The following is a 19,480-nucleotide window of genomic DNA, read 5'->3' as shown; positions in this document are numbered from 1 at the left end:
GAAGCAAATTTTTTACATCTATGTAGCTGCTATCATTCGAATTTGTTCGGTATCATGTTTATTATACATAGTACAGATTTCGTTTTCTATTCTTTCCTATCTCATCGTTCGATACACACTGTGCAGGATCCCATTTATCCTTTAGGTAGATAAGCTCCTCATTCTCGGCCGAAACTATTAACAATACATTTTCACCGACGCGACGTGTAAAACTCGTATACACCATGTTTGAGTTTCATCGCGCAGGATGGATTTTTCTCTTGCGACAGGACAGCGCCAAGTGACAAATTATATCGCTAATCGAATACCGGACGGTAAAGAGAAATAAGGGGAATCATTATTACCTTGAAAAAAGTAACATAAAAATCGGTGGCTGCAATGGGGTGGGCAGGAAAGGCGAAGGGGCGCCGAGAACACCGACGCGAATTCATCCATCAAGTTCACATGACCTTTATGCTAGTGTACACTTCGGGTTGGTGATTCTGAGTCGGCTAATTTCTTGGACAAGTCGGTTACGTTGACAACGGCACGGAATCAACCATCAGCGCCACAGCCGACCGGCTGCGAAACAGGCTCAATCTTTTTAAAAAGACATAACCAGTGACCGTCGAATTTTATATTTTTGGATTAGATTCGATGGTTATGTGTTATGTCATGTTTACAAAGATTAAGCCTGTTTCACGAATCTTGTATTTTTAGGTTATATTCAACGGTCATGGATGTACGTTTACGAAGATTGAACCTGTTTCACGAATCTTGTATTTTTAGGTTAGAAACGACGGCCATAGGCTTAAGTTTCCAAAGATTGAGCCTCTTTCACCGATTTAATATTTTTGGGTTAGATTTCACGGTCATGGGTTATGTTATGTTTACAAAGATTGAGCCTGTTTCACGAATTTTGTATTTTTAGGATACGTAGATTCGACGGTCATAGGCTTACCTTTACAAAGATTGAGCCTATTTCGCTAATTTAAAATTTTTGGGTTAGATTTGCCGGTCATGGGTTATATTACGTTTACAAAAATTGACTCAGTTTTGCATTTTAGTATTTTTGGATTAGATTTGACAGACAGTCATCGGTTATATTATGTTCACAAAGATTGAGCCTGTTTCACGAATCTTGTATTTTTAGGTTAGATTCGACGGCCATGGGTTCACGTTTACAAAGGTTGAACCTGTTTCGCAAATTTAATATTTTTAGGTTACATTTGACGGTCATGGGTTACATTACGTTTACAAAAATTGAGTCAGTTTTGTATTTTAGTATTTTTGGATTAGATTTGGATCGGATATATTATGATTTTCTTTTTTTTTTCTTCTTTACAAAATCTTTACAAAGATTGAGCCTGTTTCACAAATTGTGTATTCTTAGGTTAGATTTGACACTCGTGAAGTATGTTATGTTTACAAGGCTTGAACCTATTTCGCGGCCAGCCGGTGGTGGCGCTGCAGGCCAATTCTCTATTGCCAACCTAATCAACTTGTCCGAGAAATTAGCAGTCTTAGAATCACAGACCTCAAGTGTACTACCAACGCCTGCACGTGAACGTATGCATAAGAGGCGTTTGGAAAGGCGGTAGTTACTCGCCGCAGGAAAATAGGACGGAGTAACAAAGCCCCGGCTGAAATGAGGAAACTATAGTCGTTGTCGGTGGGAAACCCTTTGTTTTATTTTTCCATTCAAACCGCACCCCGCCGTTGTCCACCCGTTCGAAACTTCCTTCGCGTGGTTACGATCATGTCGGCGATACTGTCCAGTTTACACGGTTTACAAGCTTTATACGTACGTATACCATGGACACTCAAATAGAATATCCTAGGCAAATGTGAGCTCTTAATATTTATATTTAGAAGCGGTTATTTTATTCTTGCCATTTTCCAATTAAATAACACGTAAAAAGACGTTTGAATTTTTTTTTCTCGTAAACCCTTGACTTATCATGTATCTTAAGTAGGAAATTTTACGTTCTACGCAAAAGTACTCGGGTATAATTTCCCTAACTTTAACCGATTACGAGATATTCGCCTGTAAACATTGAGTTACTTTGAATAAGACTGACAATTACTGGTTAAGATAGGACTTTTTTTTTATCTTCAAAGAAGTTGGTTGGCCATTTCCCAATGGACTTGTATAAAATGGTTTTCTGAATGAAATGAGCTATTGTGGAGTGAAGTCGACCGCATCAACTGAATTTTCAACCATTTTGAAGCAATTTGAAACGAAGCGTTTATATATAAACTTCTGTTTATGATTCCACTTTTTTCTGGATTTTTATTTTCGAAAAGATCTTTTTATAGCTTACGAATAAGATAATTTGACAATTTCTCAATTTACCACTATCTCGTATCAAAATTAATGAAAAGGATCGATTTTTGGGCAACTAACCTCTTTCTTCAGCTTGTAATTTTTAAAAAATATTGAACGAGCTTTCAAAATAATTGTTACGTGTCTCACGTTATTATTTGTTGTACGAATATGAAAAGGTTGTATGATTGGTGGATACGCCTTTTCATTCCTACAACTTTTAATTTTTTTTATTAGTATTAGAGGACTATGAATGGAAAAGCTCAGGTAAATTACGACCCTTTCAAAGACCCTCTTCAGAGTTTGTAATTGACTTACGGATTATCATTCAGATACCACAAGGATAAACGCAGTGTGAATGTGAAATTCGCCGGTTGGTAAATATGTGTTTGAATAATTTTACTCGTGATATGTTTTTCAAAATTTTCACTAAAAACACAAAAGACCGTTTGTAAATATACTTAGTTATCGACGTTTCAAAGATTACTCGGGTGTTCAGAAGGTTTTAGAAAAATCGAACAGAGATTTAAACAGATTTGAACTGGTTACACAATACCAGAGATGTCAGTTGATTTCAAAATTACGGACAAGCTCCTAATTCTTGAAATTCTTCTTTTCAAAATCTGAATAACATTCGCAAATAATCTCTCGGTACAACAAAAAGAAATAATGCAATTTAACAATTTACCAATTGCTAAATACGTGACTGTGGTTGTTGTGATTGTAATTGATCAGCATCATGTATTCAACTATCAGAACCACGAGGGTGTTGTTGAAACTTGATAGCAGACGAAAACAAAAAGCATCTTAACAGGATAAGGTGAGAAAAGCTGTCCCCCATTCTATTGTGATATTTATACTACAGGTATTTTCGGGTATAGATATTTTAGTCCATACACCAATAGAATTCCTCGGGGGATGAACAAGGAAATTATCAAGGAGCCGACCACCCTGAGAGGCTCTATTTGCCCTCGTCGTGTGGAGAACGCGAACATCTTATATTACGACTATGATATTCCGAGCATGCAGGTGTGTATTTCAAGAACCATATGCTGGGCCATTTGGTATGGGTCACATGTATAAATAAAATGAGAAATAGAATATTTATAATAAACTGCTAGTGGCAATAGAATATGTTTATTACTTGGGACCGTCCATTTGCATGTAGAAGAAAATGATGTTTAACGTTTTGTTCATTCCAATATCGGTTAAAGATGCGTTGAAAATAATAAAGTCTGTCGAAAACATTGACGAAAGAAAACAGTTTTCATACCGTCAAGGATACAAATAAAAGCTTGAATTGAATCGATCTTCAATGACACGACGAAAAATTATAAGGTGCAAATTCAAAGAAAATAAGTTCGTGTGTCTTATGTTAGAATATTGAAGGATTATTTTATCCAAACCTCATTAAAATTACAAAAAACGAGTGGTTTTGCCACCACTTTGTTTTATGACGATGACTGAAAAAATTTACTGTATCTTTGTAGCTAATAACAAGTGTAGACAGCAGATTAGATATTTTTTTATTTAATGAAATTGATTTGATTGTGCCGAATAAATTTGATGTATGGATGATAAGGATATCCCTGAAAAGAATCTTTATCATATTTTCAAGGTTCATCGATTTGACGGTATTGTTCGACGGTATGATTAATGGAAAGAATTGAGTTGATGTGAGCATTCGATAAAAGAAAATAATTCAATTTTGACGATCAATTTGTCCTTTTGGAGGATTAAAACCAACGCTGAAGTACAAAATCCTCTAGTTCAAAATTTGTTGCATAAAAATAGTTATCTCGAAACAGAGTTCGAATTCTCCGAATTCAATATTTGCTGTTATGGAAATATCAATCTTCTACTCGGGATTCAAAACTTTGGTGATACTTTCGTAGACTTTTCTGAACTTCTTTCAGGTTTCGGAAAACGGGTGCTCCTGAAATATCAAATTCAATCACGTCTCAGATATAGGATTGGTTAAAATATTTTTTTAAACTCGAACTGCATGTTTGTTTTCAACTAATTGGACAAAAAACTGGAAACGCGAGCTTTCCAATCTTGATCGAAACCTCGCAGAATATCCGATATAAATGTAAATCAACGAGCTTTGGAAAACGATTCCCGAAAATCCAGAACCGCAGTAAGTATATGTATAGTATAACAAAAACCGTGTATTTATATAATAGAAAGTCCGAGGTTCGGAGATCTCGGTATTTTCCAAGGTATTTTCCAATCATGAAAGAGCGGGAATTCCATTTCCCCGAAAGGCGGTCAAAGGTGAGAAAATACAAGGTTCGACTACCTTGCGAATATACCTCCACAGACCTATGTAACGCTGTACCTACTATGTGTTCAGAAATACAGCAACACCTTCCGTTTATACTTACGGGTGCAGCGCGGCCGCTTCGAACGAGCATAAATATGGCTCGTACGGGGGTTATTTGCGAGGGTATGGTATGTTCGACTCTAAATGCTAATCCGGGCTTCTCAACCAAAGATGGAAGAAGTTGGTCCCGCGAATCAGGCTATCAGAAAAATGCCGGCCTCCCTCCCTCCACAGAAAAAAAGCTCGACGAATTTTTCGCCTTCTGATTGTGAAAAGAAGCAGAAGCCATGCGGGAAACACGACGTGAACGGTGTTTTTTTTTTTTGTATTTTTGTTAATCTATTGATCGAAATCTCTGTTCGTTGCAGTGACAAAAAGTAAGAAAATCATTCGTCGCATAATCTCGCGAACCTGATACTTTGATCATAAAATTTATGATTCTTTTCGCATAATTTGAACCTACGTACCCACACGGAACACTCCGTCTATCAGAGGTCCATAGAGGATCAGCAACTCTATAAGCCGTCCTTATACATGGTGTATCTCTGACAGACATCTACAGAAATCCACAATATATCTACGGTTAGATTAACGACGGTGATGGATGTTCATTGGATGGCCATGAATATCCACGCACGTAAGGTAAGTGAGGAGGTACCGTAGACAACCACTAGGCGGCGAACGATCGCTCGCCTCTCTCACCATAAAAGGGAAGTCCAAATTATATAAGCACACAGCAACTCTGGCGACTCGATTACGTCAAATTTCGTTCAAGTGCTTACTCTGTGTTGCCTGAGGCTTTGGACTTGATGTCTCTAGGACAATAAGAAATGTGCTCATGGTAATTTGTCAATATTATCGGTGATACGTAACTATGAGTGAGTGTCAGTGTCCAAGGCGCGTCCGTTGGATGTGAATATTCCGTATGGGTACGTACATTACTATCATTACTCGTTATTCGGGACAAGCCGTATATCGTAAAAAATTAAATCAACGTCACAACAAATCAGAGTATAATGAAGAAAGCATGAATTGAAAAGATCTTTAGGCAAACTACGGTAGGGCTCAAAAGTATTTTGATAATGTGAAATTTGTAATTACTTTGACCAATCGTTTTTCTTACTTTTCTTTATTTTCACTTCATTTTCGAGTGATCGATAGTTAATTTTTGACAATTGTTTAGAACATCGAATTTGTTTCAACAAATGATATTATTCATTTTTGTAGTTTATTCTTGCATGTAATCAACTGAATTAATATCTTTGTAAAAATACTTTTGAGCGCTACTGTATATTATGTACAAAGAAATTTAACCGCCTTCTATCAAGACCATAATTAATTTCGTTTCAATACGTCGAATATACATTTTAGAAAAATTCAGTCGTATCTGTCCGGAAATTGGAATGAAAATGCATTTGGTTTGCCAAGAACTATGATAGGAAAAATTCCTCAAAAATGAATCTGTCGAATCGTGAAAAAAAGTTTGATGAAGCTCGAGAAAAACTACATGTATCTGATATATACATATCACCCAAAAGTAATTCAATTTTCTGAAAGCTGCCAAGTCGCGTTGAGTAGAAGAAAAGTGCAATCACGTAATCAACCCTGATTTCCGATTTGTTCCTTGACATTGCTGCACCGCAGCTTAGATTAAGGAGAAAAGCTACCTTAGGAAGCCGAAAAGTATGTGGTTTCCTGCATTTTTTGAACAGAGAAGCAATGGATGGATACTTTCTAAACTCTGAGAATCTTTCATTACTAGCTTGAACTACATCTAGTAATTTTTTCAACTTTTTTAAACCATCATTGATTGAGTTATTAACTACGTTCCACACCTTCATTCGTGTTTTGCAATTTGCGTATACACTGAACGTCGAAATTTTGACTAGAAACCAACGAAACTGAATATTTTTCATTCTGCAGATTATTTGTAAGTACATGAACTTACCGTTGAGATAATTGCATTGTTTACCGTACACCTTTTTTATTGCGAAACGGTGTGAAAAAATGGTGAAAAATGCAACCTTCTTCGTAAAACACGTGTAACAAATCCAGGCTCATTTATTATTTAATATTATATTTCTTGCGTCACCATGAAATTCTAATTGAATGCTATTCCGAAGGGTAAAACCGCTAACAAACCAATCCTATAATTCAAATTGACAAGTCTACGTGGAAGTTCACCCCCTCGCTTTTATTCCATCATGAAAATTGCCCACAATATCATTTTAATATTGTAATACGTAACAGAAATCTGTTACATATTTTCCAAGGCAATACGGAAATACGAAATATTTTCTCTCTAATATCCTCGAGGCATTAACACTGGCATAAAATTGCGTAGAATAAAAGTAAAGGGCGTCAGAGTCAGGATGGAACGGCGTGAACTGATGGCTGGATGGCTGCACAATGACGGACACGACCGTGCAGATTTCGTCGGATGAAAAATGCGAGCGAATTAACTTCTCCGCATTGTGCCATCTAGCGGAGCAATTATAAGTTTGAAATGGCAACTGAAGCCTGCTGGGTGCGTTTCGAGTTTAGTCCGTACAGTCGTATAACACAGGCATGTAATGTGCAGTCGACGTGAGTCTGACCTGACAATGTAAAAAGTCTGTTTATACAGAATTCATGGTGATTCTACTAGTGCCATGAAATCTCTCACTCCAAATTAAAATCATCAATTCATGTATTTCGTGTTCAAATACAGTGACGGAGGAAGGAATGTTTCAGATCGAGTCATGTTGTTGTTGCATCAATCGGGTTATTTACATTTAGGTTTTACGAGCGATTGATAAGGATTACGCAAACGATACGAAGCGTGTGATTTAAAAGAAAATCAGTAACATTATCCTAAAACCACAAGGTACCTAGACTAGGCTTACAAAACGAACAAAAATACCAAACATCTAGACAGGCATCGTGCATCGTAATCTAACTATCTGTCTGTCTAAATTGTAATTAAGAACTAGAGCTCTACATTATCGACAAAGCAACACATCGAATCTTTGATATCATTAAAGATACTGAACGAAGGCATAAAATCTAACCCTGAAAGCTTGCAACCCTTGAATTCATTCAAAAACAATAAATTGAACGTTTCTCAATTACTCGTTTTACTGTCTGTTATTCCATTTATCTTAAAATAAATAATAGTCGAATCAACTTTATCTTTTGATCGATCAAAGTACAATTTAATTAGTATAACGTCATCCTCATGATTGCTGTTGACCGGTATTTTTGCCTGTTTGAGAGATAACTTAGCAGTCCGTCTACTCTGTAATAAGTTTTCGATTCTCTCGTTTATCGAAATCTGATCGTCGCCCTTCACGCTCTCTCGATAACACCGGCCAGCCACAAATTTAAATGGGGCGATCAATTAAAGACGTCTACGCGGTTAATCCGCAACGCCACTGTTCGACAAGCGGTTAAACGGATGGCGCGAATTGTCCCATTGCAGTTTGCAGCGGTTGAAACAAGCATTTACTTGAACATTAAGTTACAATTATAGTTCTCGTATCTACTATCGCACTCGAGAATGCTTAAGGTAGTACCGTGATAAATCACTTTTCTTACAATATCTTTCAATTTTTGAATACACATAATTTGAAGTGTCCTTTATACGTAGGAATTTTTTTTAATAGTCCTTGCGGTACTAAATTTTGCAATATTAGCGATCAAAAGTCGTACAATTTACATGTATTCCCTATCCCGACCGTAGTTAGAGTGAGCATTTTATTTAATAACAGCCATACTTTTCTTAGAATTTTTTTTAAAAACTGAGAATTATTAATTGAGGATATAACAAGTAATTTTTTTCAAAAAAAACATAAACAAGCCGTATTCATTTTTTTGTAAATAATTCTTAAAGTTTGTTGCTTTTAATGATTTTCAAACTTTCTCTCATAACCTGACCCGTGAGAAATAGTGACTTGGCAACGTTGCCCTACGCGGGAAGTTTAAAATGCCATAAAGGCCCAACGAATTGAAATAAATGTCGGAACTTTGCGGATATAGGTTACGGTACAGGTTTTAATCGCGAAGTCATTGTGTATTATTTTCAGTCTCCAATTATAACTAACCTCAAATTGATTTCATAACAATACATTTCTCTACAACACATGCTTGAGGGGCAAGAGATACTGAGTTAGAATGCAACGTTGCCAAGTCAGACAAAAGACGCAATGGGAAAATTTTTATACTTCTGCGCATGTGAGAGGAGGCGCAAAGGTGTACTGTATCTCAACTACTTTTTACTTTAGCTATAATGTTTTATACGGGGGATATTTCTCTGGAAGTTGAGGACTGCTGCTATCACGGTACTACCTTAATCCGCTCATTCACCGGGTGAGTGAAAACGGTTTTTGCGTCACAAGTGAGACAGGCTGTCATCATTTCTAAAATTTGGATTTTAAAAATGGACGATCTATAGACAGCAGGAGTGATTCAGAAATTTGTCTTTGAAAAGATTCAATTCATTGCAATTTAAGGAGGAGGTTCGAGTTCTCACAAATTCTGAGTACACTATACGAAATTGTCTAAATTCCTTCTTAACCTTCCTGAGTTTATAAGAATATGTCGCTTAGAAGATTCTTAGCTTTCTTATTCAGGCGAGCTTATGCAAAGCGCATTAAGTAGTAAGCGCACAGTATGTACAAGATAGGCCAGGGTTGGAAATAAAAAATGCATCCTCTCTTGAATGCAAGAGTTTGTTTATTCGTACTTGAGTGTCTCTGGGGAAAAGAGAGGAGGTTCGGCTTTAAGTCCGTTTTCCGCAAGCCGTCTGAAAGAATAATTTTCGAACCCTGAGTTAAAGACATGTCTTCACGTATAAACTAGAGCCGATTACTCTTCAACGGAACCAATAATACTTGGTTTCATTTAACTCTAGATAAGGGTAGGTTAGTTTCTGCAAGGGTAAAATTTGCAATTCGTTTTGCGAATGTAGTTTTCTTCGTTCGTATTATTTTTTCGTAATTCTATTTATAATTAATACCTCAGTCGATAATATTCTTGCTACCTTTTCTTTACTTATGAAAAATGGTATGAAGGACGCGTTAAGGAGTGTAATTGAAAATTCTTCCTCGTGTTTGTTCTTAAAAGTAGTTACCCAGTTGAAGTTCCTACAAATATCATTACCAATCGTTCAAGCAGTTAAGTCGAAAAAAAAGATCATCCGAGGACATTGAATCACTTGAAATAATTCGTCGTCAAGTAGTTACTCGACGTTTTCTAATCTAATACTTTCTTGGATAAACTAATTCGTGAAACGTAATCAATGAATTTTCAAACTGTCTAGACGATAAAACCATCCACCAATCATTAAAAATTTAAACCGTGAGAACCGGCTGGAGAAGAGAAATTGCAAAGGATATGAAAACACGACGCGTAGGAGGGAGAAATATACCTTCTATCTATACATAGGTATGTGAAGATGAAAATTGAGGATGAGGAATAAGAAAAAGAGAAAGACGAGAAAGAACAAATTGAAAGCGACAGGTTTACTTCCCCCTAATTAAGATGAAGCTTGAACTGATTCAGGGAATATTTTCATCGAACGAGCGCATCTTTCTGCGCATGATGCGGTTTATTGAGGAAGTATAATATGAGCTGATTTCTTTCCTTCCGTCATTCCTTGCAACCATTTTATTCAAGCCTCAATAAGCTGACGTTGTGAATCACGTTTGCACATTTTTTATTTTCCACCCTCTTAAATGGCTGCTGCAAAAACTAATGCTCATAGCTGTATTTACTGTGGTTGGAAAAATCGTGAATGAGCAAATGTTCCGAACGATTGTATCTGATTGGTTACGGAAAATTTTCGTGCGGTGACATAGATTAGGAAATTAGGAAATTAAGTCGTTCAGTAATTAAGATGCATGCAGTTTTTAGTATGTTTGAAGTAAAGAAAGAAGGGAAAAAAGGGCCAGAAAAAATCAGCACACAATGTTAACTACGCAAAGTGAGTTTCAAGTTTGTAAAAATCATTCACGCGAAGTTCGTCAGGCGTGAAATATTCCCCGACATTTAGGGGGGACGGCTAGTTGATTCGATATAAAAAGTGGAAGAGGAGCGCCGAGTCCTTGGGGCAAGTTTACCCGTGGCTCCGGGTTGTTTACCGGAAGTGCCTGTTTAGGCTGCAGAGAACGCCGGGACTTGTTTTTGTTGACTCGAATCTACCATGTCCAGGAGTCAGGAGGAGCCCTAGTAAGAAATAACAATCCTAAGTCGAAAACCCTAGCCAAAATCTCCAATCTGCGTATAAAGCCTCGATGGAATTGGTATCAGTCTGACACTCGATACTTCTTATCAATTTCATTACGATAAAGTCGTACGTTGCGTGTTTTTCAAATTATTGCAGTCCCAAGCTACGAAGATCTCTGTAAAAATATACAGATAGAATGTAATGGAATTATTTAAAATAATAGTTCAAATACCGATGCTTCGTTTGAAACCGCTTCGATATGCTCAACAATTTAGAAGATTACTTTGATTACAATTTAAAAAAAAACTCATTACGTACAATGTATAATATAGTTGATAAAAACTTGTTCATAAAGCGTGTAGAATAATATTTAAATAAACAGACAAATACGTAAAAGGGCGTAGAATATTACAGAGGGTCAAAGAAGCCGAATAAATTGATTGTTCTGATAATTATCGATATATGGTGTAAAAAACAATGCCTGTTTCTATTCAAATGATAGTGGTTAAAAAAAAATCAAATTTCACTTAACTGAAATCAAAATAATCTATAATCATCAGCTTAGGAGTACCAATACTAATTCTGGTGGAATCCCTGAATTTTAGATGAGTTCAATTAAGTAAGAGATAGAAAAGAGAGAAAGCCAATTCAGAGGCTTGGAATATTCAAAATATTAGACACCGTAATTTTTTACTGACTTACCTCGCGATTACTTTGGTACATTAATATCGCAATATTAAACGGTGTGAACTATGTTTATTTCGCGTCATTAGAAACACTGCGAAAAATTTACCGTACATCCCTGTTCAAAGTAAAAAAAAAAACCATGCAAAACAATAGAAACAAATAAGATCCGATGGCCTTTCAGTACAATTTTTATTCTCATTACTTTTTTCGAACGGGTAACAAGTTTATGATTGAAGAAATCAAAATGTAAATTGTTTGCCTAATAGTTTCAAAATGTTTCTCCTCATAACATCTATTCATACCTTCAGGATCAATAAATAAACTGATTGTGATATACTTCGAATTACCGTGCGCGTTTTTTAGAGCCAAATCCGTATGTTTGATCCAAATTCAACGGATAATATAATATTTTTAATATACTACAATCTGTAATAGAAGTAAACAAATCGATGAGGTACGCAAGCTCGGCTTCTCTCCTCGAAAGAATAATCTCCATACCTAACTTGAGCTCTTTCCTTAGAAATTCGTTTTTTACTGACTCGACATTTTCAAACTTCATTAGCCACATTCAACACTCGATTCGTCTTGATTCGGTAATTCTTCTAATCAAACGTTGCCTCGACTGGCGGTACGCATGCGCTAAAATTCTAGAGCAAAAGCAGTTGTTTTGTCAGGTTGACCAACCGTCGTGAGTCCAGATGACAGGTCGCCGCGATGTATTTAACCTCAAAAACGTTGGTCAACCTGACAAACAACCGCGTTTGCTGTAGAATTTAAGCGCATGCGCGTTGGACCATTCGACCGTTAGCTACGCAATCTGTGTAGAATCATCAACAGATCGAAGACATGTTTGCACAGCCACATCAAATATGTAGTGTTAGCCTTACACAGTCGGCAAGGCAGCAAAACTTGATCAGAATTGGATTTGAGTCGGTGATAAATTGAAGAGAGACGGGGTAGGGAAGACCTCCACCTCTGCACCGGCGATATTTCATGGATCTCCATCGTTATCGGGGAGACACCTGGAGCAGTGCAATTTCACTCCCTCTGTTTTCCGAAAGTGGTGTAGGTAGGTCGATGGTTGGTTGGTGGTTGGTTGGTTGGCTTCGTGGAGATGTGGAGGAGGGTGCGGGTAGCGCGAGAAGACGGGTATGGTGTTGGGGGTAATTTAACAGTGGGCAGATGAGATAAGATATCTTTGCGGTTAGCGGGTTGTGGTTTTGCGGTTCTGTATTTCAAGACACTGTGAAATTCTGTGGGAATTTAGACACCCGCCAGCGCGACCAGCCTGCAGAGCTTCTCTGCTTGAGCGGAGAAAATATTCGATAGAAAAATTTCTACCCACGTTTTATTCAAATTCGTTTATACCGTTGGAAGTTTTTACCAAGATGAGGATGATTACTGCATAAATGTCCGTTCGACGTAAAAACCACGAGGCATGGATACTTTGGCGTCATGTAAATTTATACGAAATTCACAAAAAAAAAAAAAAGAACGAACAAATTATTGAAAAATTCAGACCTGTTTTCGCCACATTTGCTAAACGGAATGCCTTATGAATTTGTCACTCCGACAAGCGTCGCGTCGAATAAAAATTCTCTTTTTCAACTTCAGCTGGAAAGCGGTTGTACATTATTCTTCTGGCTTTTTCAATACATATTTCAGACCTCTGCAGGGAATCGACTTCTTTCTCCGACAGGCAAATATACGGTATATCATTCACAGTAAATCATTGTAATAATGATAAATATGTATATAATTCCTGCTTCTGTCAGTAAATACTGACCATTAATAATTGAACAAGATGTTTGATTTGTGTTTATGAATTAACTGAAACGAAGAAGTTGTACCGTATACTCAATTTTCACGAACCATGGTTTACTTTGATGGTAAATAAATTATCCTGACCGCGAATTTTTATTCAGCTCTTTGATAGACCGAAAAAACAACTCATATAAAATGAATACGGTTTGAGTATAACGAAGTGTTTCTCCATCTCGGAATACATTCATCTCATCAGAAATCCCTGTCAGGTGACTTACGTAGAATTAATTTACAATCCAAAGAAGCTTTTATTCTTTCAAATTGGACAAGCTATACAAATTTGTCTTTAACAAAAGGCGAACTATGTGTAAAATTAGAGGCGTATCATATCATTGATTACTCAATTATTTCGATAGAATTCACGTTTCTCAATTTCTTCGGATACCGAAGGATTAGTTTTGGGGTGAAATTCTTATCAGCACCTGGTTCGATTAACGATTTCGAATCTCTGCTTCTTAATCGATCTGTTGGAACGGTTTATTGACTTGACTTTACTACTGAAACATCCTTAATCGAAGGCTTCTTCTCGACCGTTCCGCAAATACTGATTCAAGATACACCCACGGATTCCTTGGCTTTTATATTTCTTCCAGATCACAAGATGATGGGATTTGTTATAAGCTAACGATCAACCAGAAGCAAATATTTGCAATCCCTGGAAAGAAATACTAGACCATCTCTTATATTCTTTCTTTTTCTGATCGCTTTCGCCGTCGGTGTTCATCTTATATTCCACGAATCGAAACTCGTCATCAATTGATACGCAGGCATTAAAAAATCGAGTAATTCGTGTATCCATTTCTAAATTACTTTTTTAATCTCGCGAAGCTGACATTGAAAGTTTCTTCCAAATATTTGAACACCTTGTTAAAAAATACTTGGAAAATTACATTAATTTTCTTAGTTGATACTTTTCGGCCAACAGCAAGACTTTACACGTGATTTATTTATATCCGATTTTGTTGGCAGTAAACTTCTCAAAACTTTTTCCCTCTCTTAGGATTTTGACGTCAAATGCTTCAAAATAAAAAAATAAAATAAACAAGAGTTTTTGGTAATTAGGTACACCTACGCCGTTTCCCTCGAATCGAAAAATGCATTTTCGTTTTCGTTTTATTTCAATATTTCGCATCTGCGGCGTTTCATCTTTTCTGGGATTTGTCATTCGTTTGACGTCCGGTACCGCGTATCTTTTTCAACCGAGGGATACGATCCCAGCCGCGATTAGGGAAACTGCCAGGAGAAAAAGGTTAACTTATTTAGGTTGTTAAAGTCACGATGCCCGCGGAAAACGAGCCGAGGTTGGACTAACTTTTAACGTACATTTACTTCAGAAAACTTTTAGGACAGTAAATATAATTCGACTTGTGTTCGTTTGGCGTAGAATCTTGGAGGCTGGCAAACACAATGAATTTATCCTGGCTCTGAAGTCGCGCGGGAAAAACGAAGGAAGTAAAAGCAACCGAATACGAAAGTATTGGAACAAATAACTCGCCTCCCTGCTACACTGTTAAATCTCTCCCTATAATCGTTGGCAAAGAAAACTTTCCTGCACCCTTCCATTCACCCGATGCACAATAACGTTGATTGTGTAATAACTGACTTTATTGAAACAACGCGCACTTCTGTTGGTATTTCATCAGGTGAATACACGCCCGGTATTTGTTCTCAAATCCCTCTTTACTTTGATGTAGATGAGCAAATTATACACTTTTTCACGATCGATAAAAAACATTTCATTGTATTAGAATTGGGGCTCTGAAAAATTAAAACTGATAAGGGAAATTCAAAACTAATTTTCAAATTCGAGGTTTTTTTGATCAACATCGTAACGTTTTATGGAAGTACACACAGGATCGGCAAAAACGTGATAATTAACGAAATTCTCAATATCTAAGTTCTGAGATAATTTCACATTTCGATTAAAATCTACCCAATTCCAGTGAGTAGTGAGTAACAAGTCCTACAAAAAATTTTATTTTTTTTTCCAAGAGCTTGTATATGGCTTATGTTGTATTCTAGCAACTCCATTTCTTTACAGAACATTATTCAAGTTGGAAAATAAAATTCAGTCAGAAAACAATAAAATTTATACTACCCAACTTTTAAGAACCCGATTCGATTACTTCCAACCAAATTTACAAATTTGAAACAGAAGAAATGTGTTTTTCGTTTAATTAAATATAAATCGTGCTGCATTCAAAAATGATATTATTACGAGAAATTAACACCCCAAAACTACTTTCAATTATACTCTAAACTTTTGCTTATTCTGCCAATAACGATGAAAAATGAAGTGTACTAATTTCAGTCTCTGCACAGTTTTATTTTGAAATACAATTAATCTGCCGAAAGAATTAAGTTGAGTCAATAAGATATTGCGTGATAATAATCCGAGTCTTACTCGTCGTCAAATCATTTTCGACAATTGGAGCAATCGGTGTAACCTATATTTCTATTATACAATAATAATCACGGAAAACCGATGCCTGAACTCTGCAATATCTTAACCATAAATCCTCTGGTAATGAAGAAATCCTACAGGGTTTGGACAATCAACAATAGCTCTTAGCCTCATTGTTTCTTGGCTAATAATTCAGCTTACGGTTAGTGGGTAGGTATACGGTACAAGCCATAAGGTAGATGAATAGCAATAATATATAAGCATATAAGCATACTGTGCGAAGGACTAACTACGATAAAGCTATTAGTTTACAGGTATGTGTGTATGCATGGATTAAATACTGGAGGCAAGGAATGCACGGGAGTACGTAACTCAACTGATAAGTGAAACAGGAGATGGCAGCTTGTGCAAGCAGATTACGTTTCGCTACAGGCACAAATTGCTATTTCAATTTATATTGAACCAGCATTGAGGTGGTTAAAGAGAAATCATATTACGAACATTTTTACTTTCCCACAAAATGAGGTCTCTTGAAGTGGTATGAAAATTTGAGGTATTCTGATTATTTTCATTCCAATTTAATATTCAGCGGTGAATTGCGATAACTGCGAGAAATGAAAGGAATATGTTATAAATGTTTGCAGAAACCTTAATATTAAGGTGAGATATAAAATGGTAGTACTCCGCATATCGGGTAATTTTGAGTATGTATTACACACGATTCTAAATGCAAAATGTTTTTCAGACATCCAAGCGCTTTTTTCATCATACGGAGAAATACGTAAGAAAATAAATAAATAGATCCATTTATACTTAGATTCATGGAACAACAAGTGGGCAGAAAAATATTTCCACAAATATACGGATTATAGATAAGAAAAAATAATTTCTTTTACATGTTTTTTTTTTTTTTTTTAATAGATTTTCGTCCATCGTTGTATTTTTGAATTTCAATATGGTTGAAGATACTTCCAGTTTTATATTATAAAACAAAATGCTACAAAGTTTTGAGTCATGAACAAGAGTTTTTTGTTTCAATCTTGTCTACTTTAACACACTTTTTACCACAATTTCCCGCATTATTCAGGGTAAAAAAGTTACTGTATCTCACAAATGTGGAACTAATGACAATATTATTCTCAGATTGTCGAGCTCAGGGAACTTTCACCTCACCAACGCGTAAGTTCCAAAAGCTGAACCGACGATTATTTTCTCATTCGTCCCGCCGCTATGGATACGTTAATGTCGTAGATACGTGGGCATTGCAATTAAGCTCGGAAGCACTCTCCACGCCGTTTATAATCATTATTTCCAACACTCCAGTGCGGTTAATTGTTATCAAACTGAGTTCAGCCCCCTCAAAGTGCAGTTTCCGACTGGGATGTATAACGACACTTGTAAGTTGTTCAGACCGCGAATCGCTTCGATATTAGCCCCGCTAAGTTTTACCCTAAATCGGTCTCCACTCTCTACACAATCGTGTACAACCACACCGGCGGAACTTCTTTGATGATAAACGGTTCAGAGTGAATGGGATAAATGGAAAGAAATTTTTTAATTTTTTTCAACTGCGCAGGCATGAAAAATTCTCTTTTTGGTTGCTGTTTTCGTTACGTAAAGTGATACTTTATAGCGTGAAGTTCAAAGCTGCGGTGTACACTCTTTACACCGGAACTTTGAAGCGCAGTTCGAAGTGCGCATCAAAACTAACCTATAAAGAGCCAGAGGTGCGCATGCGCGCAGTCATATCGCCATAACCTCAATCACCTCGTATCATATTTGACGACTTTTTCATGCCTGTGCCGTAAAAAATATTGAATGGGATGTACCCGTAAACTGTTTTTGGCTCGAATAATGATTTCAGTGCCCGATTTCGGTTCGCCCTTAGCTCGTACTGAAGTCATTATCCTCGCCTGAAAACAACTACTTTACGGGCATGCCGCATAAAGTAGGTAACATTGTACGGCATAATCGGCCGCATCGAGTCATTCGAGTTGCGGAGCTTTTCCCCGCGTCTCGGAAGTGCCAAAATTGGTTAAAGCGACGAGTGGCCGTTCGGCTCGTCGACGTTTATCCGAGCCCAAGACGCCGGAAATGTCGGTTTTCCCGAGCTCTCCTCCCATGTTTTTTCATCCTGTTTCCAGCATCCTCTCCTTGGTGTATCAGATCCCGAGGGACAAAAGGATTTCCTTTAACGCCGAATGCCCCGCTCATGTGACATCAGCCAATAAACCAGCCAGCGGAGGATCGCGCTGCAACAGCAGGGAGAGAAGGTGGAGGATGGCGAAGGAGGGAGAGAGCCGGAGGAAATAAGAAATTGAGAAATGGGAGGGTGCGGAAGGGACGCCGGAAGCCGCGGAAGCTCTGACGGCCACCGAGAAACAGTCCGGATCTATTCGACAAATTGATCTCCGCGACCTGTGGGACTCCTCCTATCACCCGGTCGACTTCTTTCGTCTCGATCCTGCGTCTCCTCCACACGATACCAACACCGTGAATACGATGTTTCTTGCGAAACTTTGACAAGTTTGATTGATAGTTAATGCTCGCGTTGCTTGACCGCCTGTAACAAACGGTCAAGCTGCACCCTAAGAAATAGGGGAAAGGAAAAGAGAAAAAGAAACTACATCCGATATTTTGATTACCGGTAGACAGTGAACAGGTGCGGAACCATGTAATGGGTGAATTATTATATGCAGGTACCAAGAGTAAATTGTGAAAGTTAGCAGTCTGAGTCACCGATTGCAGCCAAAAAAACGTTTCGGTCATTTAAATAAATTTTATTCTACCAAAGGAAAATGATTTAAGCATATGGAGCTAATAGACATTTATTTATGTAACGTCTAAAATTTTTTTAGTTCAATCAAACACGCTCGGAATTACAGTTTTTTTTTTTTTTGGAATTAACGAATCATATTGCAGAATGTGCGCATGCGAAAAATAATTGGACTGTATTGGTCGGTTAGATCGTATCACGCTAATATTTTCATCTGCAATGCAGAGGAGCCAACTTACTCAAAACGGGGCCTGAGATGTTAAACTCTCCAACGTCAAGTGACAAATTGAAATTATGTTGAAACGGTGATAGTTAACAGTATGAGCTTGCCAAGCCTTCCCGAGTCACTACGTCGGGTGTTTCCGGTCCGCTTAACCTAAAAAAATTCGTACTACCTACATAACCTCTATAAGCGAAGTTCCACTAGATAAAGTCTGAGGTGCCCAATCTGCATGAAAAAACAACATGTAAAAGCCTGCGCACATGCAGGTGAACGCTGAATCTGCCAAGTTTCAACGTTGCTTCTCGACACAAGACATGTCGAGGGTAGTTAATAATTTATTTATTTGACGAAAGACGGTAAGTGATGGGATTTAAAAAAATTTCGAATGAAGATTCAGAGTGATCGACCGAAAGGTGATGATATAGAAGTTAAAAAAATGTTGTGGAAGCTAATCTTGTAGCATTTAACTAAAAACGTCCTCGTGGTACAGAAAAATATTCGAAATCATGGGATTTAACCTTAAATACCTCATTGTATTAACAACATCAGACAAATCACATTATTCCATCATGTTTTTGACCGAAAAATCGCTCCGAACAAATTTTGAATAGCAATAATGTATATTTTGCTAAATCGTATGCCAGTTATAAGTAAATTAAACGATTATACACATCGGATTTTTTTACGAACTGAAAAGCTTAATCAAATATCCCAAACGATTTGTGGTGGA

This window comes from Neodiprion virginianus, chromosome 4 (assembly GCF_021901495.1).
Source record: "Neodiprion virginianus isolate iyNeoVirg1 chromosome 4, iyNeoVirg1.1, whole genome shotgun sequence".
Classification (NCBI taxonomy): domain Eukaryota; kingdom Metazoa; phylum Arthropoda; class Insecta; order Hymenoptera; family Diprionidae; genus Neodiprion; species Neodiprion virginianus.
The sequence above is the reverse complement of the archived record's forward strand: the minus strand, read 5'-3'. Positions refer to the sequence as shown.